At 37.1% G+C, this 21,580-nt stretch overlaps 1 pseudogene across 1 annotated transcript; it reads left to right on the forward strand.

The window, feature by feature from the left end:
* The first annotated feature begins 422 nt into the window (after nt 1–422).
* LOC309796229 (V-type proton ATPase subunit B, brain isoform-like) lies at nt 423–9,048 on the forward strand (annotated as a pseudogene). Its single transcript has 4 exons — nt 423–427; nt 1,087–1,232; nt 5,078–5,204; nt 7,686–9,048. The product of its transcript is annotated as a V-type proton ATPase subunit B, brain isoform-like (transcript).
* Nucleotides 9,049–21,580: the final 12,532 nt, after the last annotated feature.

Here is a 21,580-nt window from a genome sequence, read left to right on the forward strand (position 1 = left end):
AAAAATATCATGAAGACCCTAGGGATAAAATAGGAATAAAGACACAGACCTACTTGAGAATGGATTTGAGGATATGGGGAGGGGGAAGGGTAAGCTGTGACAAAGCGTGAGAGAGGCATGGACATATATACACTACCAAACGTAAGGTAGATAGATAGTGGGAAGCAGCCGCAGAGCACAGGGAGATCAGCTCGCTGCTTTGTGACCACCTGGAGGGGTGGGATAGGGAGGGTGTGATGGAGGGAGATGCATGAGGGAAGGGATATGGGAACAGATGTATATGTATAACTGATTCACTTTGTTATAAAGCAGAAACTAATAAAATATATAAACAAAATAATTAATTTAAAAAAAAAAGAACTGAGGGGCAAGACAGAAGTAAAGACACAGACCTACTAGAGAATGGACTTGAGCAGACGGGGATGAGGTAAGGTAAGCTGTGACAAAGTGAGAGAGTGTCATGGACATATATACACTACCAAACGTAAAATAGATTGCTAGTGGAAAGCAGCCGCATGGCACATGTAGATCAGCTCGGTGCTTTTTTACCATCTAGAGGGGTGGGATAGGGCAGGTCAGAGGGAGGGAGATGCAAGAGGGAAGAGATATGAGAACATATGTATATGTATAACTGATTCACTTTGTTATAAAGCAGAAACTAACACACCATTTTAAAACAATTACACTTCAATAAAGATGTTAAAAAAAATAGTAAGGTGTCACACTGTGATTACATGACCATCACCACCAACCCTAGGACCTGATCTCAAAAAAAAAAAAAAAAATCACCATGTCAATCTGACCCTGCCTTCTATTCTCTAAGTTTATACTCCTTAGGTTCTGCCTGAAACGCTTTTCTACATCTATCTAGCTGTATCAAGGCCCAGGTCTGGCTTAATGAGTTTAAATTAGGCCCAAAATGGGCAAGTGGGAAGTATGCAGCATCCCTCTATATAGTAGCCGATACTCACCTACTACTTCCTATGGGATCCTTCTCCCCAAATATATCCATACTTCTTCAGCTAGAAAATCTGATTTGTGGTCCCCAAATCCAAATTTTCAATAGCTCTCTTTTCATTGCATTAGATATGCTATTCTCTCTTGCCTGCTAGAGAAAAAGGCCTGGACCAATGAAATTAAGTCCATGGAAGCAAAGGTAGCCCCTTTAAGAACTGATGTACAGAATGCTCAGGAACCCGTGATTCTGTCTACTATGACATCAGGGAGCCAAGGTAAGAGGGACTGGCTATAGACACAAGTGAAGCTTTCTTGCCAAGCTTCTCTGAAATCACATTTTCAAGAGTCATGGTTTTCTTTTTTAGTTTTGTGGGGTTTTTTAAAAATTTTATTTTAAAGAAGATTGCAAAAACAAAGCAGAAAAGAAAAGGCCAAAGACAAATATTTAAGCAATAGAGGAAAAATACTGGATCTGTCTCATTCTTCCTGTTTGTATCAGTTTTTTTTCCAGATGATACCTATCCTTTATCTTATCTCCAACATTATTATCAATCCAAGGTTCCTCACCACCCCCTCCTCCAGGGGTTGCTGTGGATGGACATGAACTGAAACTTAGGGATGAGTCATGGTATATATTTCACATCCAACTTAATCTTATTTTAATCAGAAACTGCAATGGATTATTTTATAGTCTGCATCAAATTTTCCCATGTCAAAATATCTCTATCAAAGTACCTATATAAAAATATCCTTGATTTCAATATGGCTCCATCAAAATGGCTATGTCATAATGTTATGTACCCACTCATAACCAATATGGCTGTAAGAATAGGCTCTGTGTAGATCTGGTCTGGATCCACTTATGTGCCTCATGTCTGTGTTAAAATGCCAATTTCTTATTTCATAGTCCATATTGCTACAATTTACTCTTTGTTTATGTACTTAAAGTATGGTCTTTAAGAACCAACTCTTTATCAATTGATTTGTATAAGTTTCCCTCCAAAACTCTGCTGTATGCTGTAACTGTTTAATGTTGCAGCTCTCTATATTCAGCTTCAGTATTCTCTGTCTAAGTTACTTTTTGTCAACTCTCTTTTGTCTGGGGATTAGCGTTTTTCACACTATGACAATAGGAAGGGGGATTTATATTTAATTCTTTTGACTGGAAGCTTCACGTATTGCTTAGAGTACCAGCTGAAATGAATCTTCCATTTGCATTTCCCCTTCAGTAAGCCATTCTACATCATAGAGAGAAAGATAGATAAATATAAATAGATAATAGATAGAAATAGACAAAGACCTGCTAAGTTACCACTATAACATGTAAACATTTGCCTTTTAATAATACCTTTGCTTATTTGTCATTTTTAGGAACAGACCTGGAGATATCTTGACATTTAGATATTTAGCATGTGGTATCAATATGAGCCATTTTATTTCACATTTCCTTAAAATCATGACTAAACCTTTCCTCTCTCCCTTAAAAAAAAAAATCTACGTGCAGAATCCCTGGAGTTCATCCTTTCAGAGCATGCTTCCTATAAGTCCTGTATCTCCACCACAACAGTTCTCTGGAAGAAATTACAAGTAAGCAATCCCTTAAAGGGAAAATTAAAGCTTGTAAATACTGAAAAAGAAAGAAAGCAGGATCTTATTTGGGAAGAATTTTAGCAGAAAGCTTTATGTATTTATTTTTCAGTAGGAGGTGAGGTTGCAGAGAAGGAGAGGTATAGTCAGAGATAACAGTGTTTCTAACTATGAATATATACATAATTGTGTTTATGCCAGAAGATAACATATTTCCTGCAGAAAAAAAGCACTGACCTAGATTAATCTGTAAGATTTTTTAAATTGTATTTCCTTCATTTATCTAAGTATCATAGTAATTTCTCAGACATTCTTAGACCATAGGAAATATTCCCTAACAAAATCCCTAGTTTTAGTGAGGAATAGAAAAAAAGCAGAATAAGTTTCTTTGTTTTATGAAGATGCCATTATTTTAGTATATCAACTATATCGATCTAATGTGCCTTCTGGATGGTTTCCCTTATTTGCTTCCTAGAGAATATAGTGATAAGAATCTAAGTGTGTTTGATATTTTTAAAATATCCTAAAATATTTCATGTTTGTTTTTTTTTCATTTAAAATAGCATTATGACTCATCAGCCCAAAGAGGACAATCCTTACATCCATCCATCTTTTAATTGGAATGGCTCTCTGGGAACAGCTAGACCTGAAGCAAATTATGGGGACAAGTATTCTTCAGCCATGAATATGAAGCCACTTTTCATATGTATCATGCATTTCCATTTCTATATATAGTTATCATCACCGTAGTTCTAGTAAAGGTAATATAATGAATACTAAGACTTTGCTATAGCAAAATGATATGACAGAATCAATTGAGATAAAGATATGGAAAGTTTAGCTTATAAGACTCACTATCACTACTATTTCATTTTGTAAAATGGGATTAGGAAATATGAGTCAAAGGTATAGTATATATAATACTTCATATGCATAAGTATACTATGTATGTAACTTAAATTTGCAATCTTTAGAAAGGAGATTTGAGATCAAAGGAAGACTGGTTGAATTCCGTGAGACTGGTCTTATGATAATCATTAAATTATCATAATTTAACAAGGCAACTGCTATTTTGTGTTTTAGTGTACTTAATACATTAAATAGTACATTGCTCAAGCTAATGCTGAATACTGGCTAATTGCTGATCTCTAATTACAAGACATATTAACAATTATCATGAAGTGCAAACTGTGTTTCTCTGTATAAGTGTTTAAAACCAGAAATCAGAAAAAAAGTGAAATGGATTATCACCCAAAAAGTTATCTTTATGAATGTTCTTGACAAATGCAATGAATTATAGAAAAATGAAACTAATTCACCAAAAATGAATACTTTATGTTTCTTGACATATTGAACTTTTGTGTTTTTTTGAGGGGAAGAGTCATTTTTAGTTGAGTGACCACTGACAAAATAACCTTCCCCAAAAAACCCACAGTGGGGAGAGTGATATCACCAAGATGGCAACATATGTCGTTCCTGACTTCACTCCCCCTCAGAATAACTAATATCTATTCAAGAACATGGCACTACTGAAATAATTCTGGAAATAAGGGTGAGACTAAAGCACCCCCTGCACCACAGAGACCAAAATATACTGCTTCAGAAGGATAAGATAAGCTGCTACACAATGACTACACTGTCCCTCCCATTGCCAGTGTAGCAACACACAGAGAGGTCTTCCCTGAGTCTCTGGTTCCTCCAGTGGGAAAGGAGAGGCCAGGGGGACAACAAACCTCCTAAGTTTCTTGGAGCCCCTACTCATGTGGGAGCCCCTACTCTGATCTCGCTACATGGAGACTGCAGGGAAATCTATAGGGCACAACCACTGGGAATCTGACTGTTATGAAGAAGAGAGAAGGGGCTTGCAACAAAGATCTTGGCAGACCAAGTTCATACCTGCAGTGCCCAAGTAGTAATCCTAACTAATGGCTTTGCCCATATGCAGAACCAAGTCAGTGTTGCACTTTGACTAGGGAACCCATTAGGATGCAGACCTGCCTGATTTGGGTACTCAAATGAGGAGTTTTTCTGGCCGCAGATCCTGGACCAAGGAATCTGAGGCAAGGAGCTGAGTCATAGATCCATCCACTGGGAAGAGTGTCTCCCAGCCCCATCTGATGAGTAGCTAGTGAGAGCACCGGGAAGTTGTGTAGCCTAGCAACACTCCAGCTGAGAGATATGCAGAGTAAAGCCAGTACTGGGCATGGAGGGTTCTCTTGCTAAGCCCAGGCAGGGGAATTAACTCACAGCCAAGGCTGAGGGTAGCTCCCAAGCCCTCCAGACCAGAAAGCCTGCTTGGAGAAAAATGGGAGTTGCCTGGAGTGACTCTTCACTGTCCCACTCAAGCAAGTGACCTGAAATACAGTCCCACCCATTGTGGCTCCAGAGCTCCATCTGACCAGAAGAGCTGGCAAGAACCCCTAGAAGCTGTGTAACCAGCAATGCTTGAGCCAAGAGGCGGCCCTGCCCAGGCAAGGGAACTGAGACATGTCCCCACTCACTGTGGACAGTATCTCTCACCCCATTTGATCAGAAAGGCTGGCAAAAATCCTGGAAGCTGTGCAGCCTAGCAGCACTCAAGACAAGAGGCAGGCAGGCAGAGCTGATAGTTTACAGAGCAAAGCCAATGAACCTGTTCGGCCAGAGAACTTGGAGTTCAGGTTGGCTTGAGTTAAGACAACAAAGAGCTTTACTGGCTTTATGCTGCTTCTCTCACTGCACCCAGGCAGGAAAATTAATTCATAGCCCTGCTCATTGCTGAATACAGCCTCTAGCCTGCCTAATCAGGGAACCTAATCAGAGCACACAGCAAGCTGCATAGCCCATCCAACAGCCCAGATTAGAGTGGCACTTGAAGAGAGAGCACAAGCCATGTCTTTCCCCATTTACAGAAAAAAACTGGTGGTCTCACCTGGTCAGGAAATTCAGTGCACACTGTTGCCTGATCTGAGTTCCCAAGCAATAAGGCCATACAGGTCCTTGCTACCCTACCTGGGAGTGAAGCTAATTCATAGCCCCATCTACTACTGACTATAGTACCCAGTCCCAACCATCTAGTAAGCCTGACCAGAGAATCCAGGAAAGAACAGCACCATCTAACAGCCTTACTTGGGTAGGGAACCAAGCCAGCAGTCCTATCCAACTGTTCTCAGCCAGTGGCACACCTTCTCATCCCCAACCTCAGTGCTTGAACAGTTGCCTCCCTCCACCACCATCATAACAGTAGGCCCCACTTGCCTAAGGATATTACCAACAAATATGCCTAGAGACCCAAACTGAGCTGACTGGTGAAGATCCGTCTCTGCAAAAGCAAACCTGTAAAGTCTGTAAGAGGACCCCAATTACACAAATGCACAGATACCAATGTAAGGAATCAAGGATAAGAAAAAACCAAGAAAATATGACACCAACATAGGAAACTAATAAAGCTCCAAGAACTGACGCTAACAAAATGGAGATCTATGAACTGTCAAAGAATTCAGAATAATTCTCTTAAGGAAATCTAGCAAAATACAAGAACACACACACAAAGGACTAAATGAAATTAGGAAATCTGCTTTCATGGATAGAGGTCAGGCCTGCAGCCAGAGAGAGGCGTCGTTCAATGGAGAGGCTGCTCCACAGGAGGACACCTAGATATCAGAGAAGGCTAGAGCTGAAAAGTACCCTGCAGGTCATCTAGTCTAACCCTCTCATTTTACAGTGAGAAGCCTAAGGTTCTGGGAGGGACAGGGCTTGTCAGGATTTAGACACCTGATTATTGACAGAGAAGGAAAATTCCAGGTTTCTTAAGTCTTGTTTGACCTTTTTCTACCATTAACTTTTGTGAGCTCAAGGCTCTCTTTGGGGAAGACAAGCAGCTTTGCCCATATTATATAGCATATATCCAAAGCATATGCACTGATATGTTTAAGTGTTTTGATTGTAAAAAGACCTTAATAAACCAGGCTTAAGTTGGCTGCTCAGCAGTTCTGAAAGAAATGGTTCTTGATTACTAAACAATACAATTGTGTAGCATCAGACCTCTTCATAGCTTCCTTAGGAACTGGGGATGAGCCCTGGAAGTAGACTCTTTAAAACTTAGGAAAGCACCTGATGTTTCCCCAGGTTGTAAGACTATGCTTGCACTGGTTAATTGCCAGAGTGCCTGTTTGTGGTTCATTGGTTAAAAAGAATTTCAGATGAAGGGTTTCAGTCTGGGCACTCTCCTGCCTGACTAATCCTGTCCTGATCAGTCACTGGGTCATGTGACAGCACTGTAGTGTAAGGAAGAAGGAAAAGACTTGATTCTATGGTTTGAGGAGATGTGCTTTTATAAAAAATATATATATTGAAATATAGTTGATTTAGAATATTGTGTTAGTTTCAGGTGTACAGCAAAGTGATTCAGTATATATACTCTTTTTAAGATTATTTTCCCTTATAGGTTATTACAAGATATTGAGTATAGTTCCCTGTGCTATACACTAGGTCCCTGTTGGTGATCTATTTTACAAACAGTAGTATGTATATTTTAATCCCAAACTCCTAATTTATCCCTCCTCTCCCAGATGTGTTTTTTATAATGGGAATTATTTACATTAGAGAATGCTTTTTGGGAGTTTATGTGAGCTGAAGTAAATGTGTCAAGTAACTGAGAGATGTTGCATTCTTATGACAATAAATTTATACCTAACAATTACAAATAATCTTTTATGAATTTCATTTATACGTTTTGCCCCTAGAAGGAGCAGCTTCTAGGAAAATATTATAAGGGGCAGCTGTCACTTTTCCATATAATTATTCACTCAATCTCAATTCAGAGAGTATCAACTTAAACAAAAACATAGTTTAAAGAGTATTCCATGATTAAGGTTGTAAACCCTTAAGGGAGATGAGTATGATTTCTCAACATTCTGTGTGTGCTTAGCCAGTGACCGAAGAACTTCTCCAGTGGCTACACTCCATTGGAGAAAGGTTGTTTCTCAGTAATGATACAAGAGTGTCCCAGACCACAAAAAACTGAACAGTTCAGTTTTAGAATTTGAGCAGCAGCACAGAGTTAAAGAACAAGTGATGAGCCAGACAGTTGATTATAGAAAGTCATTGAAAAACAATGTTTGGATGCTTTTAAAATGAGAACAATGAAGAAATTGTTTTAGGGCATACAAGACAGTATCAGGAGTCAATGGTCCACTAGTGATCTTAGTTCATGTTAAGTTTCCCAGATACACTGAGATTGTGCACTTGACATTACCTGATGGCATGAAGCAGAGTGGGCAAGTTCTAGAAGTCAGTGGTTCCAAAGCAGTGGTTCATATATTTGAAGGGACTTCAGGTATAGATGCCAAGAAAACGTCCTGTGAGTTTACTGAGGATATTCTCCAAACACCAGTGTCTAATGAGGTGCATGGTGGGGTATTCAATGGATTAGAAAAATCAATCAACAGAGGTCCTGTTGTACTGGCTGAACACTTCATTGACATCATGGACCAGGCAATCAATCCTCAGTGTCAAAGCTATTCAGAGGAGATGATTCAGACTGGTATTTTGCCCATAGATGGCATGGAAATTCCTGTCTTCTCTGCAGCTGGCTTACCACACAATTAGATTGCAGCTCTAATCTATTGCCAGCCTGGTTTGGTAGAAACAAAATCCAAAGATGTAGTGGACTACAATGAGGAAAATTTTGTGATTGTATTTGCTGCTATGGGTGTAAACATGGAAACTGCCCAGTTCTTCAAATCTGATTTTGAAGAAAACGGCTCAAGGGGCAATGCCTGCCTCTTTTTCTAACTTGGCTAAAGATCCAACTATTGAGCAAATTATCACTTCTCACTTGGGTCTAACCACAGCTTAGTAGTGAAGATCAGAATGAAAAACATGTATTGGTTACCCTAACAGACATGAGTTCTTATGCTAAAGCACTTTGAGAGGTTTCAGCAGTCAGGAAGGAGGTTCCTGGTCAATGAGGCTTCCCAAATTATATGTATACAGATTTACCCACAATATATGAATGTGCTGGTCGAGTGGAAGGTAGAAATGACTCTATTACTCAAATTCCTATTCTCACCATGCATAACAATGATATCACTCACTGAATCCCTAACTTGACTGGATATATTACAGAGGGATCTACACAATGGACAGATTTCCCCACCTATTAATGTGCTGCCCTCATTATTACAGTTAATGAAGTCTACTATTCAAGAAGCTATGACGAGAAAGGATCATGCCAATGTATCTAACCAGTTGTATGCATGCTATGCTATTGGTAAGGATGCACAAGCCATGAAAGCTGTAGTTGGAGATGAAGCCCTTACCTCAGATGATCTTCTTTACTTGGAATTTCTGCAGAAGTTTGAGAAGAACTTTATTGCTCAGACTCCTTGTGAAACTCACACTGTCTATGAGACTTTGAACATTGGCTGACAGCTGCTCCAAATCTTCTCCAAAGAAATGCTGAAGAGAATCCCTCAGAGCACCCTGAGCAAATTCTACCCTCAAGACTCTGCAAAGCATTAACTGCTACTTCATCACTGTCTTGATGCTTTTGTGAAATACTGGTTCTGTTTTCTTTATTCCTTTTGCACTCCCCCATCCCTACCTTTGTGTTGGAGTTTACTGTGTTACCCTGTAATTAAAAACAAGGAATAGATAACAAAAAACTGAAATTAGAAAAACAGTGCATGAACAAAATGACAAGTTCAGCAAAGAAATAGAAACCATCAGAACAACACAACCAGAAATCCTAGAGTTGAAAACTGAACTGAAGAATCCAATAGAGTTTCAAAAGCAGACTCGACCATGCAGAAGAAACAATCAGCAACCTGGAGGACTGGACATTTAAGCTTATCCGGTCAGAGAAGCAAAAGAAAGAATAATGCAAAAGGGTGAAGAAAGAGTATGGGACTTATGGGACACAATGAAAATAAACAATATTTGCATGATTGGAATTCCAGAAGGAGAAAAGAAAGAGAAAGGGACAGAAAGTATATTTATGGCAATAATGGCTGAAAACTTCCTGAACTGGGGAGAGAAATTGACATCCAGATCCATGAGGTCCAAAGGACCCCAAATAGGTTGAACCCAAGTAGGGCTACATGAGACATTATTTAAACTGTGAAAAGTCAAAGGCAATGAAGAATTTTAAAAGCAGAAAGACTAAAGAGAGAAGTTACATAAAAGGGAACCCCCATGAGATTATCAGCAGATTTCTCAATAGAAACTTTTCAGGCCAGGAGAGAATGGGATGACATTCAAAATACTGAAAGAAAAAAACCTGTCAGCAAAGAATTTTATACCCAGTGAAGCTGTCCTTCAGAACTGAATGAGGGATAATGACTTTCCTGAAAAAATAAAAAAGCTAAAGGAGTTTATTACCATGTGACCTACCTTACAAGAAATGCTAAAGGGAGTTCTCTGTGTGGAAGCAAAAGCACATTAATTAACATCATAAAAACATTAAAAAGATAGCAAAACTCACTTTTAATGGTAAATATATACTCAAAGTTAGATTCTATAATATGGTAATGGTGGTGCATAATTCACTTACAACTCTAGTTTAAATGTTTAAGAAAATGAACGTGGTAAAGATAACCATAACTACAATAATCTGTTATTAGTTACACAACATAATATATGTAAATTATAACAGCAGTAACATAAAATGTAAGAGGGAAGAGAAGGGAAAGTGTAAAGTTTAGGAATTTCATTGAAGTTAAGCTGTTATATATATTTTATGTAAGCCTCATGATAACCATAAGGGAAAAAATCTGCTGCAATTACACAAAAGAATAGTATAAAGATGTCAAAGCTTACTGATATCAAAAGCATCAAAACACACAAAAAAAGAGAGCAGGATAAGAAACAAGAAACAATGGATCTACAAAACAACCAGAAAAAAATGAACAAAATTGGTAATAGTAAGTCTTTATTTATCAATAATTACCTTAAACTGAAATGAATTCTCCAATCAAAAGACATGAAATAGATGAATGGATTAAAAAAAAAAGAAAACAAGATCCAACGATAGGTTGCTTACAAGAGACTTACTTTAGCCTTAGATGAATAGACTGAGAGTGAAGGGATAGAAAAATACATTTCAAACAAATGGTGACCAAAAACAAAAGCAGAGGTAGCTATACTTATATGAGAAAAAATTGACTTTAAACTAAAATTGGTAAAAAGAGACAAAGAAGGTCATAACATAATGATAAAGTAGTCAATCCATCAAGAAGATATAACAATTGCAAATATTTATGCACCCAAAATTGGAGCACCTAAATATATAAAACAAACAATAACACATTAAAAGGAGAAATAAACAGTAATACAACAACATTTGGGGACTTTAATACCCTATTCTCAACAATTGATAGATCAGCCATAGAATTAATAAAGAAACAGTGAATTTGGATTTGAACAATGCTATAGTCCAATTGACCTTACAGAACATTCTATCAAACAACATCAGAATATACATTCTTCTCAATTGCACATGGAACATTTTCTAGAATAGACCATACATTAGGCCACAAAACAAGTCTTAGTGACTTGAAGAAGACTGAAATCATACCAACTACTTTTTCTGACCACAATGGCATGAAACTAGAAATCAATAACAAGAGAAAATTGGAAAATTCGCAGACACGTAGAAATTAAACAACACTCTTCTGAACAACCACTGGATCAAAAAATACATTAAAAGAGAAATTAAAATTTTCTTCAGACAAACGAAAATGGAAACACAACATATGAGAACTTATGGGATGCAGCAAAAGCAGTTCTAAGAGGGAATATCATAGCAATAAATGACTACATTATGAAGCAAGAAAGATCCCAAATAAACAACCTAACTCTATGGCTTAAGTAATAGAAAAAGAAAAACTAACTGAGCTATTTACAATAGTATCAAAAACAGTAAACTACTTAGGAATAAATTTAACCAATGAAGTGAAAGATCTAAGAATACTCAATAGAGAAAAGACAGTCTTTTCAATAAATGGTGCTGGGAAAATTGGATATTCACATGTAATAGAATGAAACTTGACCCCTCTCTTACACCACTTACAAAAATTAACTCAAAATATGTTAAAAACTTAAATGTAAGACCTGAAACCATGAAAATTCTAAAAGAAAGCATAGGAACAAAGCTTCCTGACAAAAGTCTCAGTCATTATTTTTTGGAAACTCACACCTAAAGCACAAACAACAAAATAAAAATTAAACAAGTGGGATAACATCGAACTAAAAAGCTTCTGTACAGCAAAAGAAACCATAAACAGGGCAAAAAGACAACCTACAGAACTGGGAAAATATTTGCAAACCATACATCTGATAAGGGGTTAATATCCAAAATATATAAAGAACTAATCCAACTTAACAGGAAAATAATAATAATAATTAAATTTAAAATGGTCAAAGGACCTGAATAGACATTTTTCCAAGGAAGATATATGAATGGCCAATGGTTACATGAAAATAATGCTCAACATCACTATTCATTAGGGAAAAGCAAATTAAAACCACAATAAGATATTGCCTCACACCTGTTAGAATAGCCATCATTAAAAAGACTAGTGATAACACAATAGCCCGGAGATGGAAGCAACCTAAGTGTCCATCATCGGATGAATGGATAAAGAAGATGTGGCACATATATACAATGGAATATTACTCAGCCATAGAAAGAAACGAAACTGAGCTATTTGTAATGAGGTGGATAGACCTAGAGTCTGTCATACAGAGTGAAGTAAGTCAGAAAGAGAAAGACAAATACCGTATGCTAACACATATATATGGAATTTAAAAAAAATATGTCATGAAGAACCTAGGGGTAAAACGGGAATACAGACACAGACCTACTTGAGAATGGATTTGAGGATATGGGGAGGGGGAAGGGTAAGCTGTGACAAAGCGAAAGAGAGGCATGGACATATATACACTACCAAACGTAAGGTAGATAGATAGTGGGAAGCAGCCGCAGAGCACAGGGAGATCAGCTCGGTGCTTTGTGACCGCCTGGAGCGGTGGGATGGGGAGGGTGGGAGGGAGGGAGATGCATGAGGGAAGGGATGTGGGAACAGATGTATATGTATGACTGATTCACTTTGTTGTAAAGCAGAAACTAATAAAAAAACTTAAAAAAAAAGACTAGTGATAACAAATGTTGATGTGGATGTGGAGAAAAGGGAACCCTGGTGCACTGTTGGTGGGACTGTAAATTGGTACAAGATTTTTCAAAACCTTAAAAACAGAGCTACCATATGATCCAGCAATTTCATTTCTGGGAATATATCCAAAGGAAATGAAAACATCAATTCAAAATGAGATCTGCACCCTCATGCCCATAGCAGCATTATGTACAATGGCCAAGACATGGTAACAACACAAACGTCCATCAATGGATGAATGGATGAAGAAGTTGTGGTGTGTGTGTGTGTGTGTATATATATATATATATATATATATATATATATATATATATATATATACACACACACACACACACAATGGAATATTATTCAGCAAGATTAAAACGAGGAAATTCTACCATTTGCAACAACATGGATGGTCCTTGAAGTGGAATGTAAAACAAACAAATGAAAAAACACCAAACTCATAGAAAAATAAATCAGATTTTTGGTTACCAGAAGTGGGGGTGGAGGGAGGGGAATTGGAGGAAGGTGGTCAAAAGGTATAAACTTCCAATTATAAGATAAATAACTACTAGGGATGTAATGTACCACATGGTAACTATAGTTAACACTGATGTATGATACATAGGAAAGTTGTTAAGCGAGTAGATCCTAAGAATTTTCATCACAAGGAAAAAAAATTTTCCCTCTTATTGTAGCTATATGAGATGATGGATATTAACTAAACCTGTTGTAATTATTTCATGATATATGTAAATCAAACCATCGTGCTGTACCCCTTAATCTTATACAGTGATGCATGTTAATTATTTCTCATTAAAATTGGGGGAAAAATACTGTGAATTGATGAGTGACCTCAGAGAGGTAAAGAAAGGAAATACAAATGTGGAGTTTTAGTGATGTACAAGAGAAAGACAAAATGCTGGATGTCTGATGGAATAAAAACTGATTTTTCACACATTAGATAAATGGTACCATGTATGTGGACCAGTGATTCTGGAAGATAGAACTGGGAATAAACTGGGAATTTTTAAGTGACATATTAAATCAGAAAGAGAAGGAAATAGAGAATGGTACTGAACTCATTGTGGGTCAATATACGTGGAAATCCAAGAGAAAATACAATCTAAATAATGAAAGAAGAAAGACTAATATTGAGAATATAGCAGGTAAACTGTCTGGGTTTGAATGCAGGTGACATCATGATTAGTTTTGATCTATGTATTAGTTCTCTGTTGCTGCATACCAAATTACCATAGACTCTGCAGTTTAAAGCATTATGCATTTATTGTGTCACAATTTACGTGTGTCTGAAGCCTGGATGTGACTTTTCTGGGTGCTCTGCTCAGGGTTGTGCCAAGCTGAAATCAAGGTGTCAGGCAGGCTGCATTCTCATCTGGAGTTTGGGTTCCCTTCCAAGTTCACATGGTTGTTGGTAGAATCCAGTTCCTTAGGTATCACTTAGGTGATTCTGCCCACCCTGCCCCATATCTTTCCTTGCTGACTGTCAACTAAGGGGTCACTGTTGGTCCATAGAGGCTACCTACAGTTGCCACTTGGCCTTCTGACAGACTCTCTGACAACATTACAGCTTTCTTCAAGGCCAGCAGAAGAAGCTTCAGCTCCATTCTCCTAAGATGGAATCATATAAGAAAATCTATTCAAGGGAATAACTATTCCATTGATATTTCCTATTATTCTCTTCATATTCTATTGGCTAAAAGTGAGTCACAGCTTCTGCTTACACTCAAGGGTAGGGGGTTACACAGGGGACATGACTCACTGGAGGGTCATTCTTTAGGGTGTGTCCTGATAAATAGCAGGTTACCACTTAAAGTAGACTAAAATCGTACTAAAACAGCATTTTACTGGAAGACTAGGTGAACAGGAAAAAATAGTGACCCTTAAAGATTATAGAGTTATAGAAATCTTGGGACAGATAGATTAATCTTTTAAAACTGAGTGAAGTTAACAGAGTAACATGACATTTTTCATTCATTCAACTAATTTGTTGCCCATTACATGCCAATCACTGTTGTGGTAGTTAAAGAATGATGAAAGAAAAGTTCCTGCTCCATGGAGCTGTAATATAGTGGGGGAAATATATTAAGCAAATAAACACATATAGAATTACTAATTGTGATAAGTGCTATGAGGAAATAGCTCAGAGGGTAGTGAGAGAAAATAACAAAGTTGGTGCAGTCACTTTCAATGCAGTGTGCATATCAGTTTTACCCTTAATTACAGTCACTAAAAGAAAAGCAGTAATATACAAGAGTTGGACAAGAGACTTAAAAGGGAAGAAGTGGGCCGTAGCTCCCTTTTGTGGCTACCTCAGTCAAAAAGTAGTAGCAATTTCTAAGTAGGGGCAGGGTTGGAAGTGGAGGAGACAAAGTAAGAGAAAAAGTTGAAGTGAAATTGATATTGATAAGGGTAGAAGATAGTGCACCAAACAAGAAAACAATATGCCAAGAGCTCCTTACATAATACCTAGGGAATTTTTCATCTGAGTTTCTTTTAACAACTTCAATTATCTTTTTCTCAAGAAATCTTTCATTGTACTATGATTTAAAGGACACAAGAGACCAAGCTCAGAATTTTATTAAACGATATTATTAATGTTGCTCTCATTACATATACCTGTAAGCCCCTGATAAGCAAACCTAAAGGCTTATTTTAAGACTTTACCTTACTTGACGTCTCTGTTGGCATTTGACACTCACTGCTTCCTGACTCTTCATTTGACAGCCAGGGTACCACTGTCCTGGCTGTCTGCACACTTCTCTGATTATTATTCCTCAAACTCCTCCTGAAACACTTCCAACTCTGTCCACAACTTAAATGGTGCTGTTTTTTCAGGGTTCCATCTTGTTTGTGAATTTCAAATCTAATTTCAACTCATAGAAGTTTCTCCAGATCTAGACCAGTGATTCTAGTAGTCTACAGGATATCTGTACATTTGTATGTCTAGCAGGCCCCTTAAAAACTTATGTCATTATCTCTTCACTCCACCCTGCTCCTCTCCTGTATTTTGTATTAAAGTGAAGGGTGCCATCTACCCAATCATCTAAAACTGAAGTCTGTGAACACTAGGAGGCTCTTTTCTCTCCTTTACTGCTCTCTCTAAATCTAATCGTGCACAAAGTCATGTGTTGTTAATTTTTTCCCTTAAATCTAGGGTGACCATCTGACCACAATTTGCTTGGGACAGTCTTGGTTTTAAAAGTGAAAGTCCCACATTCCAGGAACCCCCTCAGTTCTGGGAAAACTCAATCCCTCTGCCACAGACTAAATTCATGTCTTCAGCATGTCCCTTCTAAATTTTTACCAACTAATTCCTCTGCCACCTATGTCTCTATTTCAGGCTTAACTGTCACACAGCTGCCAAAATTATCATCTTAAAACCAAATATGATCTTATTGTTATCTAGCTTTAAAGACCATACTTGATCCTTATTAACAATAAGTCAAAGTCAAAATTCCTCAAATAAGCATAATGTGAAGGATTTTAGCTCCCCTCATCTCTCCAGCTCTACAGCTTCATCTCTGGCTGATCTTAGGTTTGCACTCTATGTTCCAGCCATACCACATGTATGGTTGCTCAAGTATATGGTTCTGAAGCATTTATGGTTCCATCCCTGGAAAACTCCTAGTCATCCTAATATGTACTTTGAATATCACATTCATGAAGCCTTTCCCAAACCTTTAAGCAGAGGTAGTGCTCTATCCTCTGTCCTCCCAGCAGCACTATTATTGTCTTCATTCTTATACTAAGATATTATGTTATAATTATTTATCTAGCTGACTATTGGTATGTGTCTTCCACTTGATTTTTAATTCATCCAGATCAGGAACCCTCACTTATTCATTATTGTATCCTTAGTGCCAAGTACAATGCCTGCCACAGAGTGGTGGTCAACATATGTGTATATGTGCACATATGTGTGTTTATCTTTGAACCATTCTCTTACAACTGAGGAAAGTGATCAGTGCAATGTTTTCCAATAAAAATAGAGAATTCTCAAAATAAAGGCCTTCGTTCCTTTCTCAGATCTGTTTTAAAATGGTAGTTTTAAATGCTCATGAACATGTTTCTGAGGGTCTTTGCAATAGAAAAGTGCATTTGTGAGTAGAGATTAATTGTCAAAAAGTAACATGTTATGCTGAGAAAATGAGGTTTTAGCATGAACCCCTATCATAAAATAATTTTATAGTGGTAACAAAAGTCTGGGTTACTATGACATAAACAATGTTGTTATAATAACATATGATGTGGAAACACTAGTAATATAGTTTAATATTTGTGAATAAGATCATACAACAAAAGAAAAGTGAGATACTTCATAAAAGCAACAGATTTAATTGTGCAGTTATATAGTACTAACATTCATTACTGCAAGATTAGTGTGGACTTTGGTACTGTAATTTCAGAAAAAAGAGGTATCTGTTTTTCTTCCATAAATTTGCTCCTGTAATGTTAGGTTCTTACTTTAGTACAGAGATTCTGGATTGGACAATATCTAAACTTGTCTAGGGAAACTGTACTATGAGTAGAGTTTTTAATGGTTATTTAAAAGCAGCCAACAATTCAGTTGCTAAAAAAAAAATTCTGTGTGTGTTTTTTTAAATAACTAAAATGTATAATGGTGATTAAACAAATTTCTAAAATGATTCAGATACTATATGCACAATTTTCTAATACACAACATATCTAAACAAGAATATAAATTTTATTAAATATCATTTAATTATGTTTGATATTTTTAACTTCCTTGCAGAGTTTGGCCACACCAAGAGTTCCAAAGTCAAGCTACACTCAAAGAGAGAAATAACAAATTGGATACCCAAGTTCTGAGGAGCCAGAAATCCCTTATAAGATAGGACGTGTGCAGACAAAACACAACTAATAAACGTTTCCGGCAGAAAAAAAATCTGTATATATATATATATATATATAATTTGATCATTTTCAAAGCATACTTGGAATATTTTTAGAAAACTATGAGTATGAGTTACCTATGCTATAAATTATACTTTACATTTCTTTCTGTATTAATGCCATCAATTGTTATCTCTTTATATTTTTAACTTTTCCTTCCCCCAACCCTTCCTTCTATGACCACAGAGTGAAACTTTCACTTCCAATATCCAACTTCTTTAACCAGCAGGGATGGCAAATACTTGTTATCTCCAAAATTCAGCATAACACTTGCTTACTGATTTATGACATGTATCTTTATGAAGTACTCAGTGAAATGCATAGAAGGTTGGTTGCAAATTGCTTATAGAGAATATTGAATACTTTTTAGTTACTGGATAAATCTATGGAATTGCACCAAAGCATCAGCATATAAGTAATGAATTTTATTTGAAATGTGTGATTTCATTATAAATTAATTCCTTAAACTAAGAATTGCTAAATGATTTCTGTAACTGAGTGGTGTTGTGGAATGATCACAAGATCTGGCTTGCTCCTTCCCCTTTTCCTTTCTTCCCTTATTCCTACTTCTCTTCCTTCATCCCTCCTTTCTTTAAAAGGCATTTATTTCACACCAACTATGTGCCAAGCACTGGTTAGTTGCAAAGGTACAAAGATGAATCTGAGATAGTTCCTGGAGCTCAGACTGGTAGAAAAGACAGAAACAAAAACCACTTATTATTTTCCAATGTTATCAATACAATGATAAAAATGTATACAACGAAGTAGGAGCTCAAAGAACAATTAACCAAGCCTAGGGAGAAGCGTGATGATACTTGTGAAGGAAGAAGAAGGCCATAAAAGAAGGTGATGCCTAAGCTGTCATTAAAGGTGAGTGAGAGTTAGCTTTATGAAGTGAGGTTGGGAGAGAGTTTCTGAGACAGAGGGAAAGCAAAAAGTGGAGAAATGAAAAACAACATGGAGTATACAGGGAACTTCAAGTACTGCTGGCTTGTGAAAGTGAGCAAGGGTGTAAGATAAAAGATGAGGCTGAGGTGGTAGCCAAAAACTAGGTCATGGATGGTCTCATATGTCTTGTTAAGGAGTTTAGACTAAATTTTATTGGTTATGGGAATGCTTTGAAGGGTTTTAAATAATCATAATCAGATTTTATGTTTAGATTGATCACTTTGATGGCTATATGGACGATGGATTTAAAGGAGATGAGGGACTTCCCTGGTGGTCCAGTGGTTAAGACTCCGTGTTCCCAATGCAGGGGGCCCAGGTTTGATCCCTGGTTAGGGAACTAGATCCCACATGATGCAACTAAAGATCCTGCATGCCGCAATGAAGATCCTGCATGCCACAACTAAGACCCGGCACAGCCAAATAAATAAATAATTTTTTTTTTAAATAAAGGAGACAAGATGAGAGGCAGAGCGACCAGTTAAAAGGTAGAGATAAGGAATCCTATCACTGTAACAGTGAGAGAAAAAGATTGAGAAGAAAGGCAGATTGAAGCATATTCTTAGTAAACTGACAGGACATGGAGTCTCATGAGATGTCATGGATTGGAGGAAGAAGCTATTATGATTGAAAGGATGTTGGGACTATTCAATGAGGTAGGTTGTTAACAGATCAACAGGTCAATGAGCAGACTGGGTGAGGGGTAAGAGAATGAAAGAGCTGGGAGGATAGCAGCAGATTAATGTCATTGTGAACTTGGATATCTCAAAAGCATTGAAAACTCAATATTTCTAAAAGTGAGTTCATCCATCTAGTTGCTCATATTAGTTCCCTATGGCCACTGTAACAAATCACCAAGAACTCAGTTGCTTTATAACACTAATTTACTGTCTTACAATTCTGTAGGTCAAAGTCTGAACATGACTCTCACTGGGCTAAAATTAAGGTATCGACATGGCTGTATTGCTCCTGCTCTAGGGTAGAATCTGTTCCCTTGCCTTTTTCAGCTTCTAAACTGCTCACATCTCTTTGCTTATCGTCCCCATCAAAGTCAGCAATGGTGGGTTGAGTCCTTCTCACATTGCATCACTCCAAATACCTCTTCTGCCTTCCTCTTCCACTTTTAAGAATTACATTGGATCCACCCAGATAAATCCAGGGTAATCTCTCTATCTTGACATTAGATGATTAGCAACCTTTGTTACATCTACAACTTAAATTCCCCTTTACCATTTAAGGTAACATTCACAAGTTCTATGGATTATGACATGGACATCTTTGGGGGAAGGGCATTATTCTTACTATTGTATCATTCAAGACTTTGATCACAATAAAGGTTTTGTGGCAAGAGGAAAGGAGAAAATGGGTATTGGAATGGCATCCAGAAGTGTCTGTCACATTCCTCCAATATAAATTTAACCCATGCAGCACCGTTTTTCCCTCACAGAAAGGCAGATGGAGATGGGTTGATGGGGGATTGGCTTAGCTGTTTCTCCAGCTAAATTGTTATCGAACAACTGGAGAGAAGGGATTCATATGATTGTTCCAAAGTTGGGAAAGTTTTGTAAATTCCACGATCTCTAGTGTTGAATGTAGAAGCTGTTCAGAGCCTGTGGATGCAGTGGGAGGAAGAGAATGTAGAGGTCTTCTAATCTAAGTTACAGTGAGGCTAGTTCTTGTTTAGAGTACCTAAAATCAATTTCTCCACTAAAACTAATATTATGGTAAGAGAGCAATTGTCCCCCCCCCGAATTTAAGATACATCACAAAGAAACTACAAAAGAAGAAAATTATAGTCCAATATCATGGATGAACATAGATGCAAAAATTTTCAATAAAATATTAGCAAACCAAATTCAACAATATATTAAAAAGATCACACAGCATGATTAAGCGGGATTTATCCCAGGGATGCAAGGATAGTTCAATATCTGCAAATAAAACAGTGTGATAGACCACATCAACAAATTGAAGAATAAAAATCATATGATCTTCATGAAGAACCTAAGGGCAAGACAGGAATAAAGATGCAGACCTACTAGAGAATGGACTTGAGGATATGGAGAGGGGGAATGGTAAGCTGGGATGAAGTGAAAGAGTGGCATGGACACATATACACTACCAAATGTAAAATAGATAGCTAGTGGGAAGCAGCCGCATAGCACAGGGATATCAACTCGGTTCTTTGTGACCACGTAGAGGGGTGGGATAGGGAGGATGGGAGGGAGGGAGATGCAAGAGAGAAGAGATATGGGAACATATGTATATGTATAACTGATTCACTTTGTTATAAAGAAGAAACTAAGACACCATTGTAAAGCAATTATACTCCAATAAAGATGTTAAAAAAATCATATGATCATCTCAATAGATGCAGAAAAAAGCATCTCACAAGATTTAACATCCATATATGGTAAAAAACAAAAAAACAAAACAAAACAAAACAAAAAAAACACCTCTCAACAAAGTGGTTATAAGGGGCACATACCTCAATATAATAAAGACCATATATGACAATCCCATAGCTAACATACTCAAGGGTAAAAAGCTGAAAGCATTTCCTCTAACATCAGGAACAGGGCAAGGATGCCCACTCTTGCCACTTTTATTCAATATTGCATTGGTAGTCCTAGCCACAGCAACCAGACAAGAAAAAAGAAATAAAAATAATTCAAACTGGAAAGGAAGAAGGAAAACTGTCACTCTGCAGATGACATGATACCATATATAGAAAATCCTAAAAATACCATGAAAAAACTATTAGAACTAAATGAATACAGTAAAGTTACAGGATACAAAATTAATGTAAAAAAATTTGTTGCATTTCTATACACTAACAATGAGCTATCAAAAAGAGAACTTGATATTAGAGAAATGCAAATCAAAACTACAATGAAATAACACCTCACATCTGTCAGAATGCCTATCATCCAAAAGACAACAAATAACAAGTGTTGTATGCAGAAAATTATAAGACACTGATGAAAGAAATTAAAGATGATACAAATAGATGG

Source organism: Mesoplodon mirus, assembly GCF_964341445.2.
Source record: "Mesoplodon mirus genome assembly, chromosome: X".
NCBI lineage: Eukaryota > Metazoa > Chordata > Mammalia > Artiodactyla > Ziphiidae > Mesoplodon > Mesoplodon mirus.